Here is a 20,710-nt window from a genome sequence, read left to right as displayed (position 1 = left end):
ACTGATGGAAAGGAGGGCAGGGGGCTAAGGAAGAAAAGTTAAGAGTTCGAAGACAAAGGGCTCAAGCCTAGTTGTGAATTCCTAGCAGGTAGTTGGTCTTTAAATGAAAGCATTAGTCAAGTAACTCACTGATTTAATGTGGGAATTTGATAGATATCTGCAAAGCTTTTGCAACTTGTCTGCAGTGTGATTACAGGAGATATAACAGAGAAAGAAATTTTACTTTCTCCCAAGGTATGTATTTGTTCATGTACCTAAAATATATAGGGCAGGCAGTATAGATGACATCATAAAAAGTGAGGCACACATGATACATATAGTGTTTCCACAGATTGTGGCTGACTTTAAATAAGGCCTGTAACTTGCTTTCCTTCTGGTAGTGCCCCATCATAACATGAGCACCATTGTTGGATTACCCAGGGCCTCGCCTTGGCCACACTGTGGGATACAGACAGGGTCTGTATCCCTGTCCCACAGAGCCTCCTGTTTTACCTGGGCAATGCAGCTGGCACTTCCATTATGAGCAGCTCCTTTCTTTCACCTCTGTTATCTCCTGTCACTGCACTGGGACTTCAGTGTCATGATAGAGTGCCTTGGCTGTGCTCAGCAGTGGCTGTGATCAGGCTGCACGTCTGTGCTATGCCCATCACCAAACTGCTGGGACAGATGCATTCCACAGAGCCCAGCCAGCAGCTCTGTCTGGACAGTGTGTAACCCCTTTTTGTGCCTGTTGGGACTCCATTAGGGAATGTAACAGGTTGGTAGGCAGTTCCCCTCTAGCTGATGCACAGCCTTTTAGTATTTTTAGGTTGGACCATTATTTCAAGTTTAGTTTTGTCTATTTGTTTTGCTTTTTAAACTTTCAAAAGGCTCTTCTTGAGCCTTGAACCATTCCTATGCTGGAGCCCTGTGAGTTAATTACTAAGGACTCACAAGTTGTTGATAGATGCATGCAGAAAGTAGCTACATGGTTGGTCATTCCAGTAAATCATTGGACTCTTCACGAATTTAATTCTGGTCTTTTCCTTAAAAGCCCTCTCCCAAACTGGACACAAGACAATGGACACCAGCAGGCACAGCTCCCAGTGACTAGGATATTGTCACATATCCAAAAGCCTGGTGGGAGGAGCAGACATTAGGTCTGAATTCATCCTGGCAGGGAGATTTGGCTGAGAGAGAAGGAAAAGAAGGTCAGAGGCAGCTCCAAGGAAACGGCTTTGGTTTAAAATGTTTCATTAGAGTTTTCACACTGGAAACATAAAGTACAGGAATACAATTGCTTGGCAGAGAAGCCACATTTAGTAGCAGTCCTGTATACATTCACTGCTCTGTATGGAAGGAGACACAATATATCCCTGGCCACCTCAGCAAAATTACAGGTTGCTCTTTGGAAAGGTGACTTTTTTCCAAAATAGCTTATGTAATCTGGAGAATTTTTTTAATCAATATTGATAAAAGATGTTCTTTTTTCAGCAGACCATTGCTCTCTACTTTATCCACTCAGCCTTTCCAGGGCAGACTGGCTTTATCTAAGCAGTGTATCAATGTCAGTCCAGCTGGGAACACTATTGGGATGCTCACCTCCTGTTTTTTCCTTTCCCCTGTCTATCTGTCTTTGATTTCTCCTGTTGTAATTCAACAGGATAATCAGGGATACCCTTTTCCAAAGGGTTAGTCTTTCCCTGTTGATTCAACAAGTTCCCTTTTTGAAGGCAGTTGTTATCTGCCACTTGGGCTTTGTTGCCTCAGGATGTTTCACCTCCCCATGCAGGCACATTTACCTGTGAGACCTGCCAGTGCAGGGCTATGGCAGATGTCACCAGGGAGGAGGTAGGAAATGGGTATCAGTGTGTCTCATCTGTTTTCTTCTTTTGGGACACAGCTTGACCAAGGAACTGAGCAGTTGAAATGTCACAGAGCAGTATGTGGTGTGGATGGATTATTTTTTTTAGGGAAGCCAGGATTAGTGTACATTTGGGTTTTTTCTGATTTAAAATATAGGTGAAAAATTTGGAGGGGCTTTGTCACTACATCCCAATGGCAGTTTTAAGTTTACTCTGGCTTGGAAAGGAGGGTTTCCCAACAGACTGGCAAAACAAAAGCACACATATAGTGCCCTGCAAAGGTCATTCCTGACCAGACCCTGAATCAGCTGAAGTACAGATTGCCATTATTTCACACTTTCAACCTGTGTGGCATATTTGTACCCAGGTTCTTTTGTCAGAACTTCCAATAATTTTTATGCTCTCCACTGGCTGTGCTGGGCAGTGTGTTGGCAGGGCCCTGGGTGCACCAGCTGACTTCACAACCTCTTTTCCCCGTCCTACAGGTTTGGCTGCCTGTGCTCAAGGTCTGTCATGACATGGTGGAGTGTAATCTGGGATCAGAGGTGTGTGCCAAAGAGCTGGGAGAAGCCTTCTGAGGCCTCTGAGCCATGGCACGGAGCTGCCCTTGTCCTCGGTCCTCATCTGGGGTAGGCTCAGGGGTATCTGTGCCTGGCTGTGGACCTTGCTGATCCTGACTTGACTTCCTGGCTTGGCCTCAGACCTGGGCTCGCTGAGCTCTTGGCTAAATGTGGTCACTCTCACCAGAGTTCTCTGCTGTTCTTGCTTGGTCACTGTGCCCCTGTGCCCGTTTACACCGAGGTCCTGTCCCTGCTGTCCTCGCTGCCAGCCCTGCTCCCCTTTGCTCCTCGGGCTCCCCAGGCTCCTCCACAGCTGCTGCTCTGCCCAGCTCCCGGCACGGATGGCAGCACCTCCGTCTGTCTGAGAGGGCATGAGCAGAAATATGAGAGGCATTACTGCTATGACCATAAGGAAGATGTGGCATTAGCTTTGCCTCCCTTCAGCTTCCCGAAAAGCCAAACCGAAATCCGGGTCTGTCGGCACGAGCCCGGCCTCCGGGAGAGCAGCCGGCAGGAGGAGCTCGCCAGACACGTCATGGATCATTCCCAGACGGTCCCAGCCGCATGTTTCAAGGGCATCGCTTTAGATCTGTCTTCTTGGGACTTCCTTGCAGACAAACCAGCAGCAGCAGAAGACAGAGGAAACTTCGTGGCATTGCAACCGAGTAGCCTCAGTGATTTATTTTCATTTTTTTCTTAGACTTCTCAGGTTGTTTCTCCCACCGCAGTGCCTGTGTCTTTATTTCAGAAACTTAAGGTATTTGTGAAGATGTTTGAGATGCCTTTTGGTCCCTGGCAGTGGCCAATTGTTTTATCTTCCAAGAAAGCTAGTGTAAGATTTTATGGACAGCATCCAAACCACGGAGTAAAGAATTCCAAAACAATGTTTGTCTTTGCATAGGAAGATATCTTCCTGGAGTCCTCATGACCTCTGAGGGGACCTGCAAGCAAAGAGCTCTGAAGTGTGTCACCACCACTCTGAATATGGGCCTGGCAAAGTTATTCAAGCAGCTCTGCCTCCGTGTATGCAGTTCATCTTTGTCTTCTGTGAGAAGCAGATACAGAGGACAGTAGTCACTCTTTTGCACAGCACAGTGTTTTCATCAAGTAGGTGCAAAGTGTCACCCTGCTTCTTCAGGCCAGTCCTGCAGCCCTGAACTTCACAGGCTCCATGGCCATATCTTTGCACCACCTTTAAAAAATAATGAAGATTAATTCTTTTAATTGATGAATTCTTTACTTTTGTAAGTCTGGCCCTCATTTAGTTACTAAATGGGAACTAGGTGCCTTCTGGTCCTGAATGTGGCTGTAATAATTATTTTGATTCTTACTGTGCCAGAAACTATTCTAATGCATATCAGCGTAAATTAAGTCAATAGAGATTCTTCAAATTTATCCTGGTGTTCAAGAGAATGGAATTCATGCACTTCAATTTACAGCTTATTAAGTGATCAGAATTAATGAACTTGCAACGACCTTTTCTGTTCTTGTTTACACGTTTTCTTCCTATTCACTCATAATGTACATGATTTAGAAGAAGGAGAGTTGAAAAGGCAGCGTGGGGGTCAGATGTGTCCCATGGAGCACAGCATTGTGCTTCAGGCTTTAATCATATCTGCAAAGCTGTGATGTAGGAATGGCACCTCTGTTGATCCACAGAAACCCAGCTCGATTTTCAGAACCCTCTCTGCATTCTGAGGGCTAGAAAAATATTTGTACTGAGGAACAGGGAAGTTGTGTAATAGATGCAGAACAATTCCTCCTCCTTTTTTTTTCAATGAAGTACTGTATTTCAATCTGGAGGTTGGGAATCATGCAAACCATCAGATCCATCTTTTCTTTTATTCAGGGATCTAGAAATCACTTGGGATGTCACCAAGAAAACCTCACATAAACCCTGTTTTTCCCAAGATCAATTGGATGTTATCCCACTATGGTTCATTCAGCTCAAGGTTGGAATGATGAATGTTTCCCTTTGGTTTTCATAATGTCTTAGGCTAAACTTGTGAGGCTGTGTGCTCATCTGGACATCATTTGTGTCTCACTTCATGGAATAGGACAGCTTCTAAATGCTCCATCTGATCAACTGCAAAAATTTCGGACACTTCCTATTATTCATGTGAGAGAGAACAGCACTAATTTGTTAAAAATACTAGGAAATCAAAAACGGAAAATTGGGAAGCAGATACCGCTGCATTTGTAGATGAAGCAACTGAGAGATAGCTCTTGCATACCAATACCTTTATCTCATCTCTGTCTATCATTCTAGAAAAGTTATCATGTGAGCACACTCAAAGATCTGTCACCAGATAAATACAGGGCTTGTATGCAACCTTTGCAGAACTGGAGGAGAATGGAGATCCAAAGTTAGAAGGAAAAAGGATGAGGAACACGCAGAAACCTCGATGTGAGGGAGCTGAGGTCACCCTGCTAGAACAGTATTGTAAGTGTGCACAGGGACACTGATAGTGATATTTAGAGAACCCATTTATTCAGGGAATGGAGGTAGTTGGGGCATTAAAATTCTGTTGTAGGAGAGAATAAGGGATTCCTGAAGAGGAAAATGCTGGGATCACAGCAACACATACACAACCTGCTTGGGGGCACACACATGCCCCAGGCATTGGAGGGGGAGCTGAGAGGCCTGGAAAGGTGACATATGAGGCATTTGTGCAGGGGGGGAGGAAGTGAGACTTATGGAATAAATCCCTGCACACGAGAGAGCAAAATCTTCAAAGGAATGGCTGTAGATGGTGAGTTGCCCACATGAAATAAGAAGTAGAGGATGGGCAGCCACCTCTCTCTGAGCAGCTCTGAGGGCTGCTAAGAGCAAGGGGGGGCCATGGCAGCAGATTGGAAAGGTGGTTTCAAGCCATGTGGGCTGATTCTGGCCATATATGACTTGCTGAAAACCAGAGAAACTGGTTAGTAAGTCGAGCAGGCGACTGGAGCCCAGGGCTGGACAGAGCTCCAAGCAGAGGCACACAGGTACTCACTCACCCTGAACGTGCTGCTCCTCCCTGTGCTGGTGCAGAGGGGAGGCATCTCAGGGACTACCAGGCACTCCCTGTGGGTGAAGGTACCATGCAGAGGCAGGTAGTCCCTGGAAGTTGATGTATTCCTAGTTCTTTTTATCTCTTTTTGCTTATGTACCTGCATACCAATGTTGAAAGATGAGAGAGACCCTCAAAGGCAGGCGTAGTGAAGTGACACAATTACCACTGAGGATTTGTTAAAACAGGGGGAGGAGAGCCCATGGTTGCATTTAAGGAAGGTACAGCACTCTTGATTCACAGGATTCAGTTTTAACTACAACTGACAAAGAAGTCCAGTTGAAAAACAAACACAGCTTAATACAAGGTTCAAGTACTGCTCTATTTTCTGAATTTGTTAGCTTTTTTCTTCTTCCCTTCTTAGTCCTGAGTGTTCAAGACCACAAGGCAATAACTTAACAGCACTGCTGGTATTTCCACGTTCTGTTTCTTTAAAAAGTTCATGAAAGTTGTCACAATATCCCAGTAAAGCTCTTTCTGCTGTGCTATCTAATCCAAAGTAGTTTGTATCAGATTTATGTTCTGGCAGCTCTGTGATAAACTTGGACTCTACCACATTGCAAACACAAAAGATTACTTAAAGTTGTTGTTATTGAATTTGAAGGACTCTCCTGTTTCATGGATCCACACCCTCGTATCAGGGTTGTGGTCCTCAATGGCTCTGTACCTCATACATTTATGAATTTAGGCAGACTGGAATGAAGGCATTTCCACTGGTGACAGTTTAATATTTTAGTAGATTCAACCTGTTCTTTGTGTTAAAATTGTGCCTTTTAAAAAACACAGTAGAAGATACGAAGCATTGGAGAATTCAGTGAGGTCTGGTATTTTGACCAAAGGGTCCTTGATGTGTAAAAGTTAGGTTTCTCCTCTCTCATGTAAGTCTCCTTAAGCCTGGTGTCTCAGTTCATAAGGCTTTCCTGAAACCCTGGATCAACCTCGTGAAGTTCCTAGACAAAGACAGTTATGTAGAAAATTATCAGACTCTCGATTCCCCTGGTGTGAGGCCTTGCAAACTTGAGCCTGAAAACATAAAAGACTGAAACTATGATGTCAGTCACACCCTCAACACAAAGATTATAGGTGTAACCAGAGGAGGAATTCATTGCAAAATCTCTCTGATCTGAAGTCAAGCAGAGCTCTGGAAACAGCTGCCAAATACTCAAGGCCAGAGACTTCTCATCCCGGGGCCGGTTCATCACCTGTGTTATCTGGTGCTCTAAAGCCTGTTCTATCCCCAGTTTATAGAAAGAGAAAAGATAACTGACATCCACTGCAAAAGTTGGAATATTTTATTTCTGTGTTGTATTTTTTTTTTGTTAAAATTAATCTACATTTGGTGGAAGGAGTAGTATTTTTTCTTACTATGACTCCAGGAGGAAAAAAACCTGTTTACTATCTCCACACTTCCAAGTGAGAAGTTCACCTTATAACATCAAGTGTGCCTTGGAGTTGCAACTAACAGTGACTTACCATCACTAATAGTGCAATGGTCTGTACTGTCTGACTGCCCCTGGAGCGAAAAATCAGTTTAATCATTTATAATTCATCTTTAAATTACATGTCTTGGAAAGGTTATATAGTCCTGGTGTGGGACCATGCAACCTCATCCCTGTATTGTTTCTGTACTCATGACCATCACTGTTTTGCGTGTTCATTATCTGATTCTGCTGACATTTGTAAAACATTCATGGAACTTGGGGGTTTTCTTCTAGTGTTATATCCCAAAAACATGACTCTCTGGCTCGGTGGGACCCTGGTGGAGGGTCACTCTGCACTGTCCTGAGACCTGCTGGAAGTCCAGGTGTGCACAGGCAGCAGTGAACAGGGCAGGGACAGGCACAGGACACAGTGAACTTCTCAGCTGACTTTTGGTTTCCAGCCCCACGCTCTGTACTGTTGTGTTCTGCTTGTGAGAATCCTTCAGTTCTTCTTCCCTTTGGGTCTTTTAATGCTAGCAGATGGAAATCCATCTCAACTTTCAAAAACTCTGAATAATTTATTAAGAACAAAATTGTTGGGTCTGAGAGCTGATTCCTTCTCTCTTTCTTTCTTTCTCCTTTTCTCTCTGCAAACTGCCTTTCAGAGGCAAAGTTTCTAATTACAGGTCAGGGAGGCAGGTTTAATCACACAGCAGAGCCCTTGATGCAGTATTAGAGAGTGTTATTTATACACCTGAATTAATAGGGATGCAGCATTTCAGCTGAGAAGAATAAGGTGGTTTTCAATTTCACTCTTTTTATGTGAAACAAACCACATCAGATTCACTGGGCTTTTTGACCTAAATTATTGGGATTCTGAGTATCTAGCAAGTAGCTGTTGTGCAGAGCTAAAGCAAAAAAAAAAAAAAAAGGAAGAATAGACAGAGAACTGCTCACACAGCAGAGGAACAACAGAAGCAGGATATATTGGAAAAAGCTGGGAGGGGATGGAAAGAGAATAGAGAGAGGAAGCCATTGGGAAAACTGAACAGGGTAGAAATACACACATGCAGCTGTCTATCCCAAGGAAGACTTTTGGAGGGTGGTAGCATCCACAGAAAATGAAGGGCAGTGTCAGTCTGTTGGCACACACTCAGGTACCTCAAAATACTGCCATACTGTTAAGGCCGAGAATAGGAGGGATGGGGATGAAACATGAAGCACGTGAGGGGTCCCTTGTACTCAGTGCTGCAGGGAGTGGGATCCCTGCACTGTCAGCACTTAGAGGCACCATCAACTTCTGCTGGAGGTATTTGTTCTGTAGTGCTGAAAAGAAGAGGGGAATCTGGGCAGGATTGCTCCTGCAGTGCTGTGAGCTCCAATGTGACTCTTTTACAGCATCAGAGATGAATTTTCTCTGCTAGATTGGATGTGAAACTCACATTCACTGTGCACTTTCATCTGGTTTTGTCTCTGTCTCTGACTTGTGTGATTTGGCTTAATGTTTGGTTTCTGCTTGGCTGCTTGGAAAGTCTGTGAAAATTTCTAGGGGCTTTCTGGACTTCTTTTTAGGGTAAAGAGTGGGAGACCTGATTCTCTAAGCTGTGGAATACACTGAGTTGACTGAGATCCTGATCTCAGAGTCATTGTTTAGGCTCTGTGATAGCTTTGTGTGTCTCCCACTAGGCAGATGTGTTGGGCCACATGATGGGCAAGTGTCCCCAATACCAGGCCTTTCCTTCTACCACCAGTTCTCCTGATGGTGGATCATAGATGAGGCACTTTGTCCCTCAGTTGCCCTGCAAAGCTGTGAAGCTCACCGTGACCTGCCAAACCAACATATCTACCATCTAAAAATCCTGAAGTGACAGGGAGGGTTACTGTGCTTCAAAATAGCTAAAGTGCAGGTTCTGTGTGTATGGAGCAAAGAACAGCAGCGAGGATGCCAGATCTTATGCTCAGTATGTGAGACTTGGCATGGCCTTGAGCTCCTAGAAGCTGCATTTTGCTGTGAGTGGTAGATTTCTAGAAACCATACCCAGCAGTCTGTAAGCTTAGCTTAGAGACAGATGAATGCAACACAGTCAGTACCTGTGTGATGTATTACTTAAGGGAAAAAGGTTATCTACTTTTGTAAATTTACATTCAATCTCAAGATAATTTTTTGTTTGATATACTTAGACTATGAACCTTGTTCTCATGTATGTCTGCAAATCATTACCACGGTGCTGGAGCAGTGTGTGCAGGGAATAGGAACTGATTCACCAGGTCCAAGGTGTCACAGTGCCCTGGCCATTGGATCTGTCAGCCTGGGTCTCCAGCAGTGTGTCAGGATCCAAAACTGGGCTGCAAGCTGGAAAGAAAGTCCACTGCAGACAAGGGGTCAGAAGCCTGGGAGAGCAAGCAGAAGAAAAGTCTTCAGCAGAGAAAGACGGAAGCGCTGCTCTCGTGGACACAGTGGGAGCAGGCAGCTGTGCTTCCCAGGCTTTGCATTGCCAACAGGAGGTTTTCTACCAGGCTGCCAGGGAGGAGGATGCGAGGTCTGTGTGTGCTCTGCCTGTGACACCCCTGTTATTACTGTCACATGCAGGTGGCTGACACCCGCCGTGACAGAGGCAACTGAGGGCTTCGTGTTGTGCTGTTCCAGACAACTTGTGGGGTGTGTGATAGTCAGGTTGCCCTTCCTGTGGGAGGAGATTTAGAGAGCACTCTTGGTTTTTGGTATATATGTGGGTTTTCTCCTCTGAAAATAGCTGTCTGTTGAAGTGGGAGTATTGCAGAGATGGGAGAGGATTAGCAGTGATGACATGGATGGTCATATTTCAGGGCAAACACCTGTAAATCAGTCTAAGCCTGTAAGTAGCAACCTATTAAACTGAGTTCACCTCAGCACCACTAACACTGTGTCTGCTCAGGAAGGCTAAGAGCCCTTGGAGTATGGCTGCTGCTACAAGCTTAGCCTGTTCCCATCTTTGTACCACTGCAAATGGAGTAGATATGGATGTTTACAGCAGATAAGACAAAAACATTTCAAAGAGGTGATGACATCTTTTTGATACATCTGCATTTCTGCTTCTCTCTGCTGCAAACTCATGTTTAATAAACTTTGCATAACAAAGTGTTTGGAACACATTTCCTATAGATATATGGCCTAACCACAAAGTATTAATGATTAAGTTACTCTGTGAACAAACACTCTGTACCTGTGACCTGGTGTGAAAATGTCACAGAGCTCAATCCAGTTCTCTCAGCAACTTCCAGAGTAATTTCTGACATTACAGTATTTTGTGCCTGGGTTCCACTGTTCCATTATCCTGGAAAATAACATCAATATCACCAAGGCTATGAAGACATATGAGATCTTTGGCTAGTTTGTGTGTGCAATTGAAATTGCATAAGGAAAGCATCCTTGTATTTTCTGATATTTAAATCTTCTCTTAGTTGCTCTCCTTTTTATATGTACTTACACACACACTTTTATATAACTTAACTTATAATTTACGTTGAATATTGCTGTGAAAGAAAATCCAGTCATTTCAAATATTAGGTTTTAACAGTCGTTTATAAGTTTTCTTCCTTTTTAAAAGAAGGCAGCAAATTTTTCATTATTCTTACTAGCCTGTCACCACTAGATTGGAACATGGGTTTATATAACATTTTCTTTATTACAGGGATCACTAGTAGATACTTCAGAGAATGTATCTGATATAAAAAGATGTACAATAAAGAATCACTTGGTTTCTCACCTGTAAGGGAATTTTTCTTGAAGAAAAAAGCCTGGCTCACCTGATCATGGCAATTGAGTCAAATTAGGGACTTTTTTTATTTTCTCAGATGTTCTCATGATCCTGCAGACATTGCAGGTGATCTCTTTGCTTCAGGCTGGCAGCTGCCTCTGACCACTCTGCCAGGTAAACACAGATGAGTGTCCAGAACAGTGTGTTGTGAACAGTGAAGAGGTGTTGGGTTTTTCTGTTGCTTTGTGTCTTCATAAATAGCAAGTTGTATGTTAAAGACTGAGAAATAAGCCTAAGTAGGCCCAGGGAGTCATTAGAGTTAGAGATAAGCAATACAGATCTCTTGGCACATCTTCACACTGGTTACTGTCACTGCCTCGTGAGCCTGGGGATTCCAGTGATGCTGATGTTGAGTTTTCAAGAAGGAACTGGGAATAAAGAAATGGGACAGATTTTACAGGGGAAGTGCATTTCTACAATTTCCATATGAGCTCAGTAAAATAGCTGCTGCAGATCTATGAGGTTCTTAAAAGCCATCACTTCTTCAGGTCAGTGGCATACACCGTTCTCCTAAGAAAATTAAACATTTGCATTCAAAACAATTTGCGTCCAAATAAGTCACAGTTAACGTCATCATCCCTCATTTACAGATTCAGAAAGTAAGATTTCAGCAAGGATTTACACAAGAGAGAGAAAAATAGGAGTCAAATCTTGTATGAGGATGTTTCTGTAAATATGTATCCTGTGTTTTCACTAATACAGAGATCCTTCAGAGATCCTTCTGGCTTTGGAGTTTGGGAATTACTGGGAACAACTGGTGTGCCTCTGAGCTGCTGTGTTCATCCCTTCAGGATTGTGCTGTTAGGTCACTTTCCTTGCTGAAACACTTTGCCCTGGTTTCCTTCCAGAAACAAGGAGTGTTAATTTCTTAAGAAACTTTTGTTAATTGTAATGTAAGCAGTTTTGAGGGAGGGGGAAATCAGTTGTATTAGAAAGAGGATCCAGTTCTGCACGTACAGAACGATGGGGATTTGACTGTGGCAAAATCCTGTTCCCAAATTTTCTTGAGAGTTTTTGGGAAAGACTGCACCTCTGTGGGAAGGATGGTTGGCCTGGGCGAGTTGCTGGCATACAGCTGTTGGTAAAAATGCACTCTGTGCCACTGCCTGGGTAAAACACATTTCATTCTCTAGTAGGCATAAGGAGTTGCCAGTGTCATTGAAATTTTGTACTCTGAATAGTTGCTGTAAATTTCATCTGGGCAATATCCCCAATTGTGTTAGATATAATTACATTCAAAGTTCTTTTTAATCATTTATTTGGAACATGTCCCAAGATTCAGCAGTTTTGGATTGGGACAGAAATTGAATTATTTATTATCAATTAGAGGTTGTCAGAGCCTTTGACACCACGTCGAGCTGGCATTGTTTGGTATCTGTATTAATGATCGTATAGATAAAAGCATGAAATTATTGGTTAGAAAGCTTTTATTCCGGGCTGAGAAGGCTGGTTTGCATACTTGGCTGGATGCTTCCCTGCACTCACTGTCATTATGGCTCTGTTTAATCAAGTCAACGTTGCCTGTGGAATCACTTGCCCGTAAATTGATGAATTGAGTGTAAGAATAATTCCTCCTAGATGGAACCCAGTTGTGACTTCCCTTGCCATCCCAGCCCAGCACATTTAGACTCTTCTGCTTTGGCTGTGGTCTGCTACAGACCCTGGAACAATCTTTGTCACATCTGTTCTTTTCTTAGGAGAGCAATTTATTGATGGATATTGGTGCTATGGAAATGCTGGATGCTGGGCCTTTGTTCCCCCAGGTGAGGGATGGAGCTGATAAACTCACAGGTGTTCCTGAGCTCTTCACAGCTCTCTTCTGCATCCTTCTCTCAGCAGTGTCAGTCTTAACAATAATTTTTCTTATTGTGTTTTGACACTTTGCAAGAAACCTCAGCTCAAGAGGAAGATCACGTAACAGAAGAGCAAAGGGAGCGTGGGGAAGATGCCACTCATCTCCTTGAGTGTCTGAGGAGAAAGGATGCTCATGTGACATTATCTCACCCCCATGTCTTCTGGATTTGGCTGTTGCCAGGGTTAGTATGGCCTTACAGGAAAAAGAGGGGGAGGGAAACCCTTCTGAGGACATACTTGCACGATTTTTGTGGAAAATCCATATTTTTTCTGCCTGCACTCTGAGCTGCTGGAAGCTGTGTGCATTAACCCTGTACAGAGACTGATCCAGCATGTTACCAGATATGATTTGAACAAGGTTATAAGAAGTTACACACTATATCTGGGGAGAGAGCAGGAACTTCTCATATGATATCTAATAATTAATGTTATAACTCCCTCACCAGTTCTACTCTACACTGGAGTCAGTTTTTCTCATATCAGTCTTCTGTGGATTCCAGTTCCTTGAAATTTATGTAAGTTTCTCATTGGGATCACTGATCTGTTAGGGGTTTTCTTCTGGTTTTTTTTCCCTGCTTCACACACACTTATCAAAAGCAGGGCTGTCCCACTGTCACAAGGAAATTATCACATACACCACTTTTCTAATTATTTCATTACAGCAAAGGAAACTGGGAATAGAGAAAGAGTGAAGTTCTCATTTTACTTGTAAATGTTGAGCTTTCAAAACCTTTTCCGTTCCAGAATGCATTTCATTTTAAATCAAACTTTCTTACAAAAGAAACTCTGAGAACATTGTTTTTTTTTATCAGAGATCTGATTTCAGAGTCTTTAAAGTGAAAAAAGTTATTTTATATAGCTTCATCTAACTTCTTAAATAATTGTATATATTTTTTTCTATTTTGAAAAGCTTTTCTCAATAATGCCAAGTACACTGAAAATGCCAGAACAAGTCTTTTGGGTATTATTGAAATACCAAATTTATTTTGTTAAACAGAAAAAATCATCATGTTTTTTCAAAACGAACATATTTTTTCCTTTAGTGTTCCTCCACACACAAACACTCATTATCTAGGCAAGTATTTTAATACTATGTAACTCTCATTCTTTTCAAATTGGTGACTGTGTGGTAAGAGGTACCTTTTCCAATGAGCTCACTTGGAAAAGCTGTAGCTGCATGTATCCAGCCTCTCAGGCTCAGTACTGACTTCCACAAAGGAAAGTATGCAACTGGAATTCCTGGAACAGACCTCTCTTGAAGGATGTGCTTTGTATCAAAGATGCTATTTCTCAAGGAAAAAAAAAACCCAAAACCACAACAAAACCAAAACCCAAAACAAAACCATAGCCAACCAAAGCCCAGCCCATAACAACAGATCAACAAAAATAAAGCCACTTGTGTTATAAATCAGCTTTTGTCTTGGCTTGCAGAAGGTGCAATGGCCCCTTGATCCACTCAAATCCTTCCACTTAGGAAAAAAAAAAAGAAAGTGGAAATGGAGAATGTGGCCCGTTGAGCTCAGTGTCTGCACCTCAAACCCTGCAAGCAACTCCTCTTCCCCAGTCTGGCAGTGATGTTTCTGATTCCCAGCCTCCCTCTCCAGAAGCTGACAAGCAGCAGCAGCTCTCATCCGAGGCAGACTTGGGAAATGACTAATTAAGCAGTGATTGCAGGATTGCTTCCTGCCCTGGGTACGGGACCACAAGGGTGAAGCTTCATAAAGCTGCAGTGAGCGCAGGAAGTGGTGCTGTGCATACTCCCACAATGGGGGCATTATGGAGACATGCCCCGGAGGCTGCCGGAGACCTCGCTGAATGGATCCTGATACCATCGGGGAATGGAGTACCTGCTAGTTCAAAGAGAGCCTGAATGCAGGTTTTAATCCTTTCTGACAATTGTTGAGAGGAAATGGCCTTTCCTCTGACCTTATCGTTGTAAACAACAACTAGTCATCAGGTTCGTCCTGCTGAGGGAATAGTCAAGGTCTGTGCAAGGATTTTACTTCAGATTTTTTTTTTCTCCTCTGATTACAATGGTTTAATTCTCTAGACATGAAATGCATTCTCACCCCTTAATATACTGGCTTCACGTACATTCTTTCTTAATTATTGAGTCCATGCAGCTCGGCCTGGTTCAAATTAGCTCCTCAGAGCTGTTGGCAGACACAGTGGCCAGTTTCGGTCCTCAGCCCTGTGGTTGTTTTTGTGAAGGGCTGTTGTGGGATGCCTTTTGGATACTCCAGTATCACCAGAACTGGTGAGACAAGCTGACAAACTCTTCTAGCATGACAGAAAATCACTAAGAGCTATTCTGACATGGCCAAGAGGCAGGATGGGGAATTGCTGCTGGGCACCATTAGCGTGGCAGTTTTAGTATGATAGAAGGATGCAAACACTTCCAGAATTGCAGAGGTGGGTGGATTTATCTCTGTGGATTCATATGGCTTTTAATGCTAAGACAACACAGATGACAGAGGAAATGAGAGGGTAGCTTTTGCTGCTCCTGGAGTTCGAGCCGACTTTCTGTAGTGAGCAGGACAGAGTGACTTTGCAGCAGAGGGCTGACCTGCTGCACTGACACAATTCTGGGGTAATGAAATCCACTTTCCCCAGATCTGTGCAGGACTCTGCCTCTGGCAGGCCCCCAGTATTGAGATGCACATCACGGTGGCCACCTGTAAGCATCCCCTTCCCAGTTGCTGCTCATCAGGTGCTAAGTGGTGTAAGTGAGATCAGCTGTCACAGCCCTTCTGAGAGGGTGAGCTATTCTGAGAGAGCAGAGCTATTAGGAGGGCACTTCTGTGCCTGGTCATAGACCTTGGCAGGCTGTACAGGAGGTTAGTGATGGCTTTGTACAAATGGCTTTTTAATTCTAGTGGTGGTTATGGGTAGCACTCACATGTCTCCTCTTTGGTCCCCCATGCTAAGTCAGACAGCAAGCCAGAAGAGATTTCTCCCTTGCACTGCACAGCCTGGTTGATCACTGCAAAATGAGGGATGGGCTGCACGAGTCAGCCTGCCTGAGCTCTCTGCAATGAACAGCTTTTCACTGGAGCAAAGGAACATTCCTTCCCTAGGTAAAGACAGTGAATTGTAATTTTTTCTTGTTATCCTGGTTGACTCAGCTTAACACCTTCTCTGCTTGTAAGGATTCTTACTATGTGCTCAACAACAGAATTGTGGTGCATTTTCAGCAGGCTGAAGGTCACTATGTATAGGTCCATATTTCTAGTGAAAAACCTGTAAAGGTTTTTCTGTAAATGGGAGCAGGTTAAAAGCCACTTTCCTTGGGTTTGGAGGAATGTCTGAGCAGGCTGTGGCAGGCCAAGGGGAGACTGCTGGGTTTTTAAAGAAAGGATGTCTGGTTTTCACAACTATGTACCTGCGGTAACCTTGGGCTGTGTTTTGTGTAACATATCCATGAGGAAGGGGAAAAGCCTAAACACTGGTGGGAGCAACTTCTGAACACCACATACATCCTCTGCCAAGTGGATGGTCAAGGTCAGGGTCTCAAGTGGCAAAGTAAACAGGGTTGGATCTGCCCTGTGCTTTGTCTCTGGCACCCACATGTGCTGTGGCCAAGAACAGACTGTACCCAAAGGGATGGGTTTCTCTGATTTTCATCAGGGCTGTAGGGCTGTGGGTGGAAGAGGGCATTCTAACAAACATTTGCAGTCTGTCCTGTAACCACGTGAAGCTGTTTTGCTTGCGCCATACCAAAATGTGTTGGGATCGCTCTGCTTCCAGTTTTGTTCAGAAAACAACTGTACAAGGCTGTGGTGCCTGTGTGCCAGTGGGATTGACGTGAGTAAGTGGGAGTGATCTCAAGGAGCTCTGATGTGATATGCCTGAAGGACTTTCCTTTCCTGGGGGCTGACCCCTGTGGCAGGGTTGTGTAATTAGGCTGCTGGGAGATCTGGTCATGGGTATGGTGTGTGCTCTGTAATCTGCAGGACACCAGCAGGTTGTGGGGGCAGTACCACCATCCCAGTTGCCTTTTGTGTGCTCTCTGCACCACCTGTGCACTGTCTGCATCGGGGTCACATTGTCACAAGACTGAAAGGGAGGCTGTTAGAGGAAGTATTCCCCTTTCAGTTGGGATTAACCCAGTATTTTGTGAAAAAAGAAAGCTCTCTTTCCGCCCCACCTCTTCTCCCCTCTGAGATTTACTTGTTTATGTGTTTGCAGGTGGCAGCTCTTTGCCTTGTTGTGGTATTACCTGTGCTAAGGAGAATCATAAAAAGCTCAAGCAGTTATTGATTCAGTAGTGAGAGCCGTTTCAACAGTGATAAAATGCCGCCTCTCCCTCAGTTATGAAATACCTATCACGTTTTCTCTGTCCACCCTGAGGTTCCCTTTAAGACTTTTTGAATTATTTCCTCCACTTTATAGAGCTGTAACAAAGGATGAGTGGCTGGATCGCTGTGCCAGCTTTACCTGAGTAAAAGGGGCCACAGACAGGCTGAAAGGGCACCTGTCAGCAGGCTACTAATTGCATGTGTCCATCAGCAGGTTGTCCTTCTACCAAAGAATGTTATCTTGGGATGAATCCATAGGCAGCACAGAAGGATCTTGTTGAGAGAGGCGGAGCAGGGAGCTGTAGAGTGCTGGTACTTACCGGGATGGTGTCTTCACAGCAGGTGCAAGAGTGAAAGGGCAGCACCAGCTATGTGAGAACTGCTCTGCCTTGCAGTGATTGTGTTAGGAAGGAACACACTTTGCTTTTCTTCCCCACAAGGAACCACTTGCGTTGCATTTTGCACAGCTCTGCAACATTTCTGGAAGTCTGCAGTGACTGGTTGGAATTCTGTGGGGAGTGAATGCTGTTTTTCCTGCTTGTTTTGTCCCATGCACGTTACACTGTGCACTGTCTGTAAAGAAGAGTGATCTTTTTGTTTCAGAGCTTAGTGAATACCATAATGGAATGCCTTGGCAGTCTTCATACCTGAGAATTGTATTTTTTTGCTGCACGGGAGCAGCACATTTTGCTGTTCTGCACAACCCAAGCTATGGGAGCATCTAAATTTCCTTGTGCAGTTCAAATGTTCCCTGTGGCCTGTCTTGGAAGCTTCTTACTGAGGCCAGGGAAAAGGGCAATTACTTAAAGATATTTGCACGTGGTTAGACTTTTTTCTGATCTACTGAGAAATAATCGCAATCACTTCCAGATTCTTTGACTCAAAGAAAGCGTCACCAGAGCTGACAAGGGCTCATTCTCAGTATGGTCTATATTGTAATTAGGATGTATACTGCCATCAGCACCTTGAGACCTCGGGAGAATGTGAGCTGAGGATTTTACTTGTCTGCCCTTAGTGAGAGTCTCATGAATATTTTTGAAGCAGGTCAAATACTTGTCATTGCAAATCTATAGAGGCCTTAATGAAAGCAATCCTTTGAGCAGGAGTGAAGGTGGATTTCTCCTTCCTTACAAGAAGGCTCAGGGAACTCTGGAATAAGTTTGAAGGAGTGGGTAATGTCTGTGGAGTGAGGTTTTTTTCTCTCTGAAGTTGGGGAGGGGAGGCTCCTGATCTTCATTCAGCTACAGGCTGGCACTTAGCACATGTCTGGGAGCAGTGGAAGAGCCAGGCAGGACTGGGATGGCAGTGATATACTTGATATGGAAATTGGGATACTTCCCAAAAGCAAGTTTGCTGATTATATGGCAACAAACAACTTGGTGTCAAGGGATAGGGTAGAATCTTCTTTTTTAGTAATTGTAATTATTATTATTTAGAGGCAATTACATTGTTAAATGAACACCTCACAAACATTATTATCCAGCAAAATGTCAGGTGACACTATGGGAAGGTGGGGAAAACAGTGAAACTGAGGCAGTGTGTCATCCCCCTGATACCTCCAGAGTGAGGCAGAGGAAACCCCAACACTGCTGGAATTCAGCTTTTGTGAAAAAGGGCTTGTGGGTTCTTCTTTTAGCCTGACCTGCTAACACAGATGTGGCTGGACCCCCAAAGGAGGGGGGAGAATGCAGGGTGTGATGTGCAATTCAGGTGGAGGGACATCAGAAACTGGTAGAACTGCGCGTCCTGGTCACTTCAGAGCCTGACTGCCAAAATGTCTGGTGCAATATTAGCCCCACTGATTGACTGAGACACAGGACTGCTGAGAACCCACGAGGTTTATCCCTTATCTCAATGTAAGTCCTGGAAATAGAAAGAGGTGGTGTCAGAAGAACTTGCTGTCCACCTGGGGAGCCTGGAACCTCTGCCCATGAAGACTGAGAAGCTATTTATGTCTTTGGCTGTTGGAAGTGGGCAGGAATTTTCCTGTGCTGTTGACCCAAGGTTACATCCATGATTAGGACTGAGTTTCATTCTATTTCCTTGAGCTTATGCTGCCATTCACTGATTTTTGTTACTGGAGCTCCTTTGCCTGGTTTGATTGCATCCTGACCCTAACCTGGTGAGATCCCAAACAGTCCCATGTTCAAAACAGAAGTTCCCTCCTCCTAAAGCACATGCAGGATCACTAGTCCTTTTCTTGCACTCATGATGCTCAAGGGGGCTGGAGCTGAGCTTCTGCAGCCCTGGCTGCTTGGTGATGGAGTTGTTCATACGAGGAGAAGCCTGTGTTTTGATGGAGGTGTGGTGTCCTGCCTCCTGTTCCTCAGCAGCCCGAAGGTTTCTCTGTTTTTTAGGGCTTCATACATCCAGACAGACTTATTTTTTTTAAAAAGAGATAGAATAACCTCTGCTCTGGCCTCAGTGCAGAAAAGCTTACCCCCAAACTCTCCTGTTGCTCTGCTTGGTGTTGCCTTCGAGCCAGGGAGGACCTTTCCAGTAAACTCCTGCACAAGAGGAGGCCTGTGCTGTGAACTCTTGCATAGTAATTAGAGGAAACAACTTTGGGCTCCCACCACTGCTTATGCAACAGGGCTGGATTTGGAGTTGTTTGTCACCATGCAACCCAGCACCAGCACGCTGGTGCCTCTGTCCTGAAACCCCCCCTTTGCCTCCATCCCCCAGCTGCTTTGCAGATTGCAGGAGCTTCTGTCCCACAGTCGCCTCCCAGGTAAATCCTGTCTGGGACCTTTCGAGGGAAATCGTAGCCCCTCGGCAGAAATGGTCCAAGTTTCCAAGGCAACTCTCCTCTAACCCTGTTTTGAACGCTGCCTCGTTCCCATAGAAAGTTGCCCATTAGTCTGGTCAGCAGCTGCTGCGGGACCACGCCACCTCCAGAGAAGTTGTTCTTCGCTGGGCTCTTTATTCCCATAATGAGCAGCCGGGGGGCCGCGGGTGGCTTGTGCTGCAGCCCCCGGGCAGGGCCCTGCCGGCGCTCGGGAAGGGCAGCGTGTCCAGCACGGAGCTGTTTTGAGGGGGTGCTTGTGCCTTTCTACCTTCCCAGGGAGAAAGAGTTGCTTGGGGCTCCTGGGAGGTGCGTGGAGCAGGAGGATCAAGTGCTGATGGGGCTGCTCTTGGGGGTTTTCTGGCGAGCGGGAAGGTGACAAGTGAATAAAAAGGACACGGCATTTTATTTAATTAGAAAAACCAAACTCCCTAAAACTAGCCTCCGAAGGGCCTCCGTTGTCATCAGCTGCACAAAGAGCTGTGACAAATGAAAGGAACTGAGCAGAGAAAAGGCTGCTTTCTCTTTGTGTCTCTTTCCCAGCTTCTGTTTGCTTTGCTGTCTCCCTTGCTCCCATTGATCAGGCATGTGGAAACATTCCTCCTCCTGCGCTCCCATTGTGGCCGCCCGGTTGCCAGGCTGCCGTTGGCTTGAATAACTTCACTAAGCCAGGCCTCTCCAAAACCATGCCATCCGGCGTGCTGGATGCGGAGCCAGACACTGCCCTCCCATCCTCCTCCTCTCCCTCCCCCTCCCCAGCAGCAATGGGGTGCAGTGAAAAAATGTGCCAAAGAACAAGGGAGGTAACGCGGAGCCCCAGCTGGCCCGACGCGGGGGAGAGGCGTGAGCTTGCCCTAAGAAAATGGGGGCAGCAAGGAGGGGACAATGGCCAGCCTGGGTCGCTGCCTTAAAAAGAAGGTGGGTGGTGGTGGTGAGGGCTGTTAGCCCAAAGTTTCTGAGCAGAGAGGAGACAGAAAGGCACGTTTCCAGGGGATACAGGCTAGTAAAGTGCAGTGAGGTAAACCCCAGCCTTGTATCCCGTGGAGGGGAGAGGTGGCGAGGACAAAACAGGAGGCAGCAGGCAGCCGGCTGTGACTG

General features: G+C 45.0%; 1 protein-coding gene across 1 annotated transcript in view; it reads left to right on the top strand.

The window, feature by feature from the left end:
* Nucleotides 1-20,710, top strand: part of MSI1 (musashi RNA binding protein 1) — a 74,623-nt gene that overhangs the window by 7,748 nt on the left and 46,165 nt on the right. The window lies entirely within an intron of this gene.

The sequence above is a fragment of the Chiroxiphia lanceolata genome, chromosome 18, assembly GCF_009829145.1.
Source record: "Chiroxiphia lanceolata isolate bChiLan1 chromosome 18, bChiLan1.pri, whole genome shotgun sequence".
Classification (NCBI taxonomy): domain Eukaryota; kingdom Metazoa; phylum Chordata; class Aves; order Passeriformes; family Pipridae; genus Chiroxiphia; species Chiroxiphia lanceolata.
This window is presented reverse-complemented; position numbering and strand designations above follow the sequence as displayed.